This window comes from Rhincodon typus, chromosome 20 (assembly GCF_021869965.1).
Source record: "Rhincodon typus isolate 14 chromosome 20, sRhiTyp1.1, whole genome shotgun sequence".
In the NCBI taxonomy this organism is placed as follows: Eukaryota; Metazoa; Chordata; class Chondrichthyes; order Orectolobiformes; family Rhincodontidae; genus Rhincodon; species Rhincodon typus.
In genome coordinates, this window is record NC_063351.1 from 21,659,688 (window position 1) to 21,669,013 (window position 9,326).

Consider the following 9,326-nt stretch of genomic DNA (forward strand, 5'->3'; position numbering starts at 1 on the left):
CATCTATATTCCTGCCCCATTGGGGCGGCGCGGTGGCTCAGTGATTAGCACTGTTGCCTCACAGCACCAGGGACCTGGGTTCAATTCCACTCTTGGGCAACAGTCAGTCTGGAGTTTGCACATTCTCCCCGTCTCTGCATGGGATTCTACCTGGTGCTCTAGTTTCCTCCCACAGTCCAAAAATGTGCAGCTTAGGTGATTGGCCATACTAAATTGGCCATACTAAATTGTCCATAGTCTCCAGGGATGTGCAAGCTAGGTGGACTGGCCATGGGGAATGCAGAGTTACAGGAATAAGGTGGGGGGTTGAATCTGCGTAGGATTGTCTTTGGAGGGTTGGTGTGGACTTGATGGGCTGAATGGCCTGCTCCCATGTTGTATGGATTCTATGAATCATTAGACCTCTAGTCAGCATTTCTGGTGCATCATTTGGTATTGGAACTTAACAGGTGAGTGAGGAACTAAGGAAGCCAAAACTCCATGATACTCTGTATTTATGTTTTAATGTGCTTTACCATTGTGCTGCCCTGAGGAACTCTGCAAAGTTAATTTTCAGTTTCTTACCTGAAACTGTGAAAATGTATACATTATTATTTTACACTTCATAGATGTACTGTATTGCTAAAATTAGAATTAGTATTAATTTAGAGACAACACAAAAATTTTCAGTAAAATATAATGAAAGTGTCATTTATTTTGAACCGCAGAATCACAGAATTGTCACAACGCAGAAGAAAACCATTCACAGCATCGTGCCTGCACTGGCTCTATTACTTAGTGCCAATTTCTGAACTTTTCCCTATTTCTTGGCACATAACTTCTATCCAAATAATCATCCAATGCCCTCTTGAATGCCTCAACTGAAGCTGCCTCCACCACCTTTCCAAGTAGTGCATTACTCGCTGTGTGAATTTTTTTTTCTAAAATCACCATTGCTTCATTTGCACATCACTTTAAATCTATGCCCTCACATTCTTTTTCCATTTACAAGCTTCCCCCTAATCTACGCTGTCCAGCCCACTCATGATTTTGGAAACCTCTATCAAATCTCCTCTCAAGCTTCTTCTGTCTAATGAGAACAGTCCCAATTTCTTCAATTTATCCTCATAGCTGAAGTTTATCATTCCTGGAACCATTCTTGTAAATGTGTTAAGGAGCGTAAGGACAAATGCATTTTATTTTCTTCTCTGGTTTTCCCTTGGTTGATTTGTAAGGCCATGCGTTGACTGCAACTGAGAGGTTGGATAGATGATGTATTTAATTGCTTTACTAAGACATGCCTAAAAATAACTGCCTCCTTGCCTTTTCTTCCTTGACGTCAGCCCAGCAGTCATTTTGCTGATGTCACTGAAATTAGATGCTCTTGATTTAGAGGTGTGACTTGTGTCCCATCATCTTCATAATGATCTTTCAATATACCAAACCGAAAATTATTTAGTTGTAATTTTCTCATTAGCATTTTACCTGTTGTTTGGTATAGGTGATAAATTTATTCGTTTAAAAAGTCAAGTGATTAACATCTCACACCCCAAGTTGACAACGTTATTATTTTTGTTCCTTTTTTTATATTATAAATAAAAATTTTATACTTTAAGGAATTCAAGACATATGTGGTGACCATCTTTGACTGGTGCCATTCCTACAGAATCCCTTAGTAAGTAATATCTAACTGATACTTAGCAAAACGTATTTCATACTTGTTTAAAGTTGACTTATTGAGATATGTGGTTATGAATTGGTTAAATAAGTAAGCACTTGAGTGGACTACAAATATGCTGATGATTATTATGTCTGTAATTAGCAGCAAAGGATGTTTTTTGTGACAAGACAATTATAGGATTGTTGTAGTTTGTAGTTTGCTTGAACATGTGCATTTTTGAAAGGAACATTCAATATGCTGCATTTATTCTAAACATATAGTTTTACATTCTTCACATCAACTTAATCTGTTATGCTCTGTACAACAATCATTCCTGTTAAAGTTATACCTTACGATTGAAAAGTGAAACTTCAATTATTGTTTGCAGTCGGAACTTTATACCCGTGGAGTACTTTCTGTTGCCTTAAAATGTGTTATCGCTTTTGTATGTTTTGGGTCCAGAGACATACTGGTAACACAAAACAAGCAGTCACTGTTTCACTGTTTTTAATTTTGTTATACATACAATGTACTTACACTTTTACATTGAGTCCAAAAGTGGAATTGTATAGACTTACAATTGATCATTTTTTAGTATTGGTCCAAGTGACTTTAGCAATTTTCAATTTCACCAGTTTTCTTTTAAAACCATTCATAGGATTCAGGCATTGCTGGCAAGGCTAGCATTTACAGTCCATAGAAAAGTAGTGAGCTGCCTTTTGAACATCTGCAGTCCTTATGGTGTATGTATTTCCATAGTGCTTTTAGGGGGCAAGTTACAAGATCTTGTCTTATTGATGATCAAGGAACAGTAATATAGTTCCTAATCAGGATGGTGGTGTGAGGAGGAGGGGAATCTTGCAGCTAGTGGAGCTTGTATGTATTTGTTGTCTCTGTGCTTCAGATAGGAGACGACATGAATATGGGAATGTTACAACCTGTTAGAGACCATTAACATCTAAATAAGAAATCTGAACATGCAGAAATTAACTAACAGAACTATACCACAAGTTTTCATATTTCTAAACAAAAGCAAACATTATTGAATATGTAAAGAGAAATTAAACAAATCACACCATCAACTTAACAATACAGCATGTAAAGGCGAATGCTGTATACTCAATTCTACTTTTACTCCCCCCCCAAAAAAGTTTCCTTGTGACATTTTTCAGGTTATTTCAATTCACAAGAACTCCTGTAGTGGTGGTGAAGTGTTTGGCTTGGAGCAACCACCATCACCTTATTTTATGTTGGGTATGTCGCCATTCATAGGACAGTTCTTGTCCTGATTTACATTCACTTCAATTTTACTAGAGTTTCCTAATACCGAATTCAGTCAAATACCGCCTTCATATTTTGGGTGTTCCTCACATCACATTTGGAATTCAGCTCTACTTTTCACATTTGAACCGAGGTTAGAATGAGACCTGAGCCGAGTGATTCTAGCAGAACCCAAAATAAGCATTGTTGAGCAGTGTCATTAAAAAACATTGTCAAGCTCTTCCATGAGTTTGCTAATTAATGAGAGCAGACTATAGGGCAATACTTGGTTGAATTGGACCTGTCCTGCTTTTAGTGGACCGGGATAACTCAGCAATTTTCTACATAATTGGGTTGCCAAGATGCCAGGTTTGTAGTTGACAATGTTTCTACAGCAATTGTTTCTTTGTCATTTATCTTCACCATTATTATTAAGACTTGACCTAATGAATATAAAAACTGCATATAGGAAACTCAATAGATTAGAGGTTCAGAGATAAGCTTGAATTATTCTGACATGAAGACTTTCTAATTCAAAAAATGAAGATAATCAAAATGAAACTTAAATATTGTAATGAAAATTAGCGGTGCGTGGTGGTGGGGTGTAGAATGAAAGGAAATCTTGCAAAATGTTTTGCCGCAGTATTAATTATTAAAACACTGTTTTAATTAACAACACATGTAAACTACATATCAGTGGTTACTTTGAACTCGATTGCATGGAAGTTTTTCAAACCTCACCCACCCAATTAATGGCCACTTAAGTGCCTTCTTTGCTGCTGCTGATATTTCACTGTGGTGCTGCCTGGAGCACTGCCAACTATCTGATTGGCAGCAATTCTCAGAGGGTGAGACTTCTGCCCAGATAGGGGGCAGACATCTCATCTTGAGGCAACTAATGGCCAATAAACATGGCATTTGCTGCATGCTGCCTGGACAACAGTCACGTAATATGTGATATGCCTCAAACCAATAGCAAAGTGCCCTCTATGAACAATACCTCATATCTATTAGTATTTCTGACACAGAAAATCTCTTACAGGATCTAACATAGAGGTTAAGAAAAAAATCAATTAAATAAATAATTGAGACATTGAACTGTGGTGGGAAAGTTTGTGGAAGTGAATGAAAGCTCGGCCAGAAAGGTATATTTTGTGAAGGTTTTTAAAGGTGGAGTAGAGAAGCAGGATGGTTGAAGGGGAGAGTCATAGAAAGTACAGCTAAAGTGACTGAAAGCTGTGCTGCAATGATAGATGAAGAGGTGAATCATTTACAAGTACACAGAGTGAGACAAGAAGCTAAAGTGCTACAAAGCCTTCTCCAGGTGTGGTGGAGAGAGTTGGCTATAAAGATTTTAAACAATTGTTTCGGGGATAGGGAGCCAATGTTGGTCATTAAGAATGTATGCTTGATGAACAAAACTCCTTACAGGTAGTGAAGGTTTTAACAAGACAATAAAGTGAGGACAGTGGGAGACCTACAAGCAATATATTGAACAATTGGTGGCTGTGAGTAGGAAAACTTCTTCAGCTTCAACCACAGTGAAGAATGGGCAAGGTTTACAATTTTGCTTAGGTTTTAAAAAGGATATGGAGTTCGAACATATCAATAGGCTCTCCAAATCCTCAATCTTCTCTGTTGTGAGCATAGGTCAGAAAAAATACAGTTATTCAATCTGCCGGTTTTAATGGATATGAAATGATAAACAACACACTGCAAATCTTCATTCCATATCTGTGGCTGCCAAGTATCTTCTCATGAATAGGCACCCAAGATCCTTTCTTTCATTCCAACTTTAAAGAAATAACAAGAGTAATTTCCTCAATGAATGCTCATTTTCATCTTACTCTCTCTCTCTTCTCCCTTCACATCTCTTAAGTATAACTTATTTTACAATGTTAAAATGTTCCGTCCCTGTGTAATGTCCACTCTGCTATGTCGCTTATTGTCACTGAATTCACCACCTGCTAACTGTGCATGGTAAATATCTGTCAGAGCAGCCTTTCCGTTACTTGTCTCTGCAAACCAATTGAATTTTAATATGTAATAATTTTAGAACATTTAAAGTACCCCACTCCATTAAATAGCAGATATATAACTGCAATGGTTCATCAAATTTGTTTTTCAAGTTGCACATTCAACACTTAAGTAATGGTATATTGCTCAGAAATAATAAATCATTTTAGCCATTTTTTTAATATTACAATCACCACAACATAGATATCGACTCTGACTTTCTGTGGCACAGTAAATCACCCTGAAGCGCTGCAAATGCCCAATAATAGAACATGAAAAAGATAAGTTACACAATTAATCTTCAATGATTATACTTATACATCTGAAAGTTGCAAGACTCCACTGACAACACAGCATCTTATTAGAGCAAATGCGTGTGCAGACATATGTATCTGAATTATCATGCTGTGCACCTTGCAGAAAAAGAAAATGCACACTGAAGAGAGACTACATTAAGGATATTATTTCCAATATCAAAATTCATATTATTCTGGTGAGATTAAGCCCTGGTGATCAGCTTGTTCAAATGAAAGGAAACCAACTGAAATTAGATTGGTAAAGTTCTGAAAGTTGACTGAAACTTTTCTTTGTAGAAAGAAATATTTACTTCAACTTTGTTTCCTTTTTTAGTTTCTATGTGTGTGATGGACTGAGTAGACCAGACAGAAGAAAGGTCAGAGGAGGCTTCAATTTTACCATGATTCATTCCTAAATCTTGCCGGCAATGTTACTGCTTGCTAATGCAAAGGAACTTACAGTAAACTGAATGTTGAAGATGGGCGTTCTTGAATTTTGGAAGAAATAATGTATAAAGCATTCTCTCAACTCTCATCTTTCCCAGGCTTCTAAAACAGGAACAAAAACTAAATTACACAATTAATCTTTGACATAATTTGCCTGTTTCTATAACATTCATCATAGAATGAACCATTTCTGCTACTGAATCCTTAAAACCTATGCAGGGCAAATCTTTCATGAATGAATTAAATCAACACCATCATAACAAAGGGTAGAACTTCAATCAACTCCCATTTGCAATGGATACATCAATTGGAGAAAGTGCAGAATTTTCACTGCATGGCAGGGTTGCTTTGAATGAAACCTGTTATAGGTGGCACCCATGAAAGGTGTTAGGGCTGTCAATAGAAAAGCTTCCTTTCAAATAACATGCAGATACTGTCAGACTAAAAAAAATACAACAAGTTGCATTTAAACAGCACTTTCAACCTTTGAATCACGATGAAATGAATACACTTTGACCAAGTGCAGGAAATTTGAGATGATCATACAGAGCAAGTGATAATCCTCTCAGATCTAGATGCTCCTGCTATTTAGCAGGTCCCCTGCCTGTGCTGTGATGGTAAACATCCTCCTCCTGGAAACATTACAAAGTATCCAGACTTTAGAAACTGGAAGGACACATGGACAAGCACACCTCTAGTCAATCTACACCCTACCCTTGGATTCCAATGCAACATCTTGTAGTTTCTGGTAGCACTGTTTGTTCTGAGCACATCTTTAAACGCTTCCATGTCACACTGCAAGCTATTTGCATGCTCCACAAAAATGTTCCCTACAGCTTTTCACAATGAAACAAGCAAAAGTCATATCTTCTTTGTATGGACATCCTTGTATGGTGTGGTTAATACCAACAGTGCCAATGTGTGACGATGTGGGGCATTTATATTGGCACTGCTCCTGTTGCCAGGAAACAGGCTAGCCTGGTTCATTGATAACATTCACGTTTCTCAGATAAAACATTGCAAGTTCAAGTCCCAGTTTTGAACTTTAAAACTCCATCAAAGAACATGACAAGACTGAGATTTAAAAAAGACCTTCTTTAATATTTTTTAAAATTTCCACCCTACCACCATCCAAACTGACATCATGACTAGTGGCTGGGTGGAAAAATCAGTGGCCGGAGACCAGGCTGGGAATCCTGGATGGGTTGGTGGCAATTGAAACTAGATGTGATTGGGGTGGATGTTAGCAATTACAAAGAGGGGGAGAGGTCATAATCAGATGAGAAGTTGATAGTTGAAAGGAGGGGAAGTGGCTGTGAGCAGAAGGGAGAAGAAACAACTGTAATAGAAGCACTGGGAATTAGGGACAATGGAGACATCCTTGAAGAGCCATGAGTGAAGGTGTACTGGATGAATTCTCCACAGCTGATTATTCAACCTTGTCCTCAATTCTCTTACTCCACATCAGCAAGGAGTAATATTGACGTGCACATTTTCAGATTGTTTCATCAGCCCCAACACCTTTCATGGGTGCTCTGTGATATCCTGAAGATGGAAGTTTTAAAATGAAGTTTTTTATTCATTTCCTCCCAGCTGCTGCACAGTTCACTTTTTGTTCCACATTTGTCTTTAGAGTTGGGATCTTTGCTTTGATAAATGGATGGTATAACAAAAAAAACATTCCCCTTTACTGCACTCCCACAGGTGGACCCTCAAAGCATCTCAATGAAACTGTAAGTTTTTACCACATTCCCACTTTCAGACATTTCAGACTCAGTGCAGTTGCACTGGTTTCATCTGAAAGTCATCACTTATTTTGCATAGCATGCCAAGCTTTCCTTCAGGACAAACAAAAACAATGAAGACTTTATTGGTGGACAGTATCACTTTCAGAGCTGTTGTCTCTGCAAATTTCACACCTCTGCTAGCTAATTGTGCGGGTAACTCAACCCACTGCTGGTATCGGTATATCCAAAAAAATGATGAGCAGCCCTAGTTTTGCTTACAACACAATTCCAGAATTTTGTGCAAGATTTTCGGCTTTGAGGAATTATATCTTAAAGATTACGGTAATGTGAGCTCATTTCAATTTGGTTTTATTGCACACTATTTTACCACTGTGATTTCCCGATGGTATGCCATGTTTTTGTATTGAAACCACACTTTCAAGTTCATTATTATTTCATTATATTATTATTTTTTCACATGCTGTACTTCAAAATGCTTTAGAAAGCAATTAACCTAGATTCATTTTACAGGGCGCAGCTACTCAGAATTATTGAACTTCTCTATGTGTCATAAATGTATATTAAAACAGCAATACCATACTTACTGGACAATCTGATGCTCTCAGTAAAGCAAATTTTGATTATTTTTAATTTTGCCCTCAATTAACTGTGAATCTACCTGACCAATAGGCGAATGTTTCTAATACACTATAACCACTCCAGTGTGGAATGCTTGGCACTGTGGATTCTGTAATTTTCTGAATTCTGGAATTGTCTGGATTATAGAATGACACTAGGATGCCTAACTACAAGTTTGTGATTCAGAAACCATCATTCATATGAATATTTATGCAAAGCATTAAACTGTTATAAATCAGTAATAAAAATTATTTTATGTATTCAAATACTCTATCTTCCCTGCATCTACTCCCGAAAAACTGCACTAAAAATGATGCCATGAGCTGCTTGGATCTAATCGAAATATTTTTCGACAACTGGTTTTCCTGAACAAATTTCCAGCCTAGAGAGAATGCAACAAATATAAAATTAAGACTCCAAAGTAATTGTCTTCAGAGGCAAACTCTTCTGATACGGACCATCTTAAAAAAAAACTGATCAACTCTGTTGGCTTCTCTGAGCGGCAACTGAAGGACAGCATTAGAAGAGGCCTAAAAGCAAGCAAGCTAAACATCCTCTTCACTCAATAGCTAATGTGCCTCATTGGCAGCTAAAAGAAATAAGAAGTAAAACTGAACAAAATACAAGGCAAAATGATCTGTTTAAAACACAACATTAACTCTTTGAATATATGTTTCAAGGACTACTAAATCAGCTTCACAAAGCCAAATGCCTGAGAAGTAATGAGTATGAACCTTTATATTTAAAAAAAAAATCAACTAATTGAATCCCAATGTATACAATCATCTGTTACATCTTCATCTAGGTGCCATATGCTCCCCCAAGATACACAGTAACAAGCATTTGAACTGAATTTTCATTTGTTGGGAAATAGATTTGTTTTTCCTCCCAGTCATTGGATGTGATCCACTCCTCTCTTGTCTAACCCTCCCATTGACTTTGATCTTACTTCAGCCCACGGTGTCTTTTCCCTTACGTTTTTGATGTCTTTTTAACCATCCTTGCCTCATGCCTCAATTGCCAGAGCCATTGAAAATCTCTCATAATTCTGTTTCCCAATAAATGCATCTGTTTTCCTTCTCTCCACCTCCAACCCCAAATACCAACACCTGTCGTGTGTGTTCTTGATAAGTTTTGGAATTTTTTTCCCAAAGCCCAGTGTGGATCAAAATTACAAATTACAATTATAAGGACGAGCTCCAAGATATAGATTGGTATGCAGGAAATGACATTCAATGCTGGCAAATTTAAGGAACTACAGGCAAGATTTTAAATCTGCAAACCAGGAATGGAACTCGGCAG

General features: G+C 37.3%; 1 long non-coding RNA gene across 1 annotated transcript in view; it reads left to right on the top strand.

The window, feature by feature from the left end:
• Positions 1-5,868, top strand: part of LOC125485542 — a 49,604-nt gene extending 43,736 nt beyond the window's left edge. The window contains exon 3 of the long non-coding RNA XR_007264251.1: positions 5,546-5,868. This is a non-coding gene — a long non-coding RNA (uncharacterized LOC125485542). The remainder of the gene's footprint in view (positions 1-5,545) is intronic.
• The last annotated feature ends 3,458 nt before the right edge of the window (positions 5,869-9,326 follow it).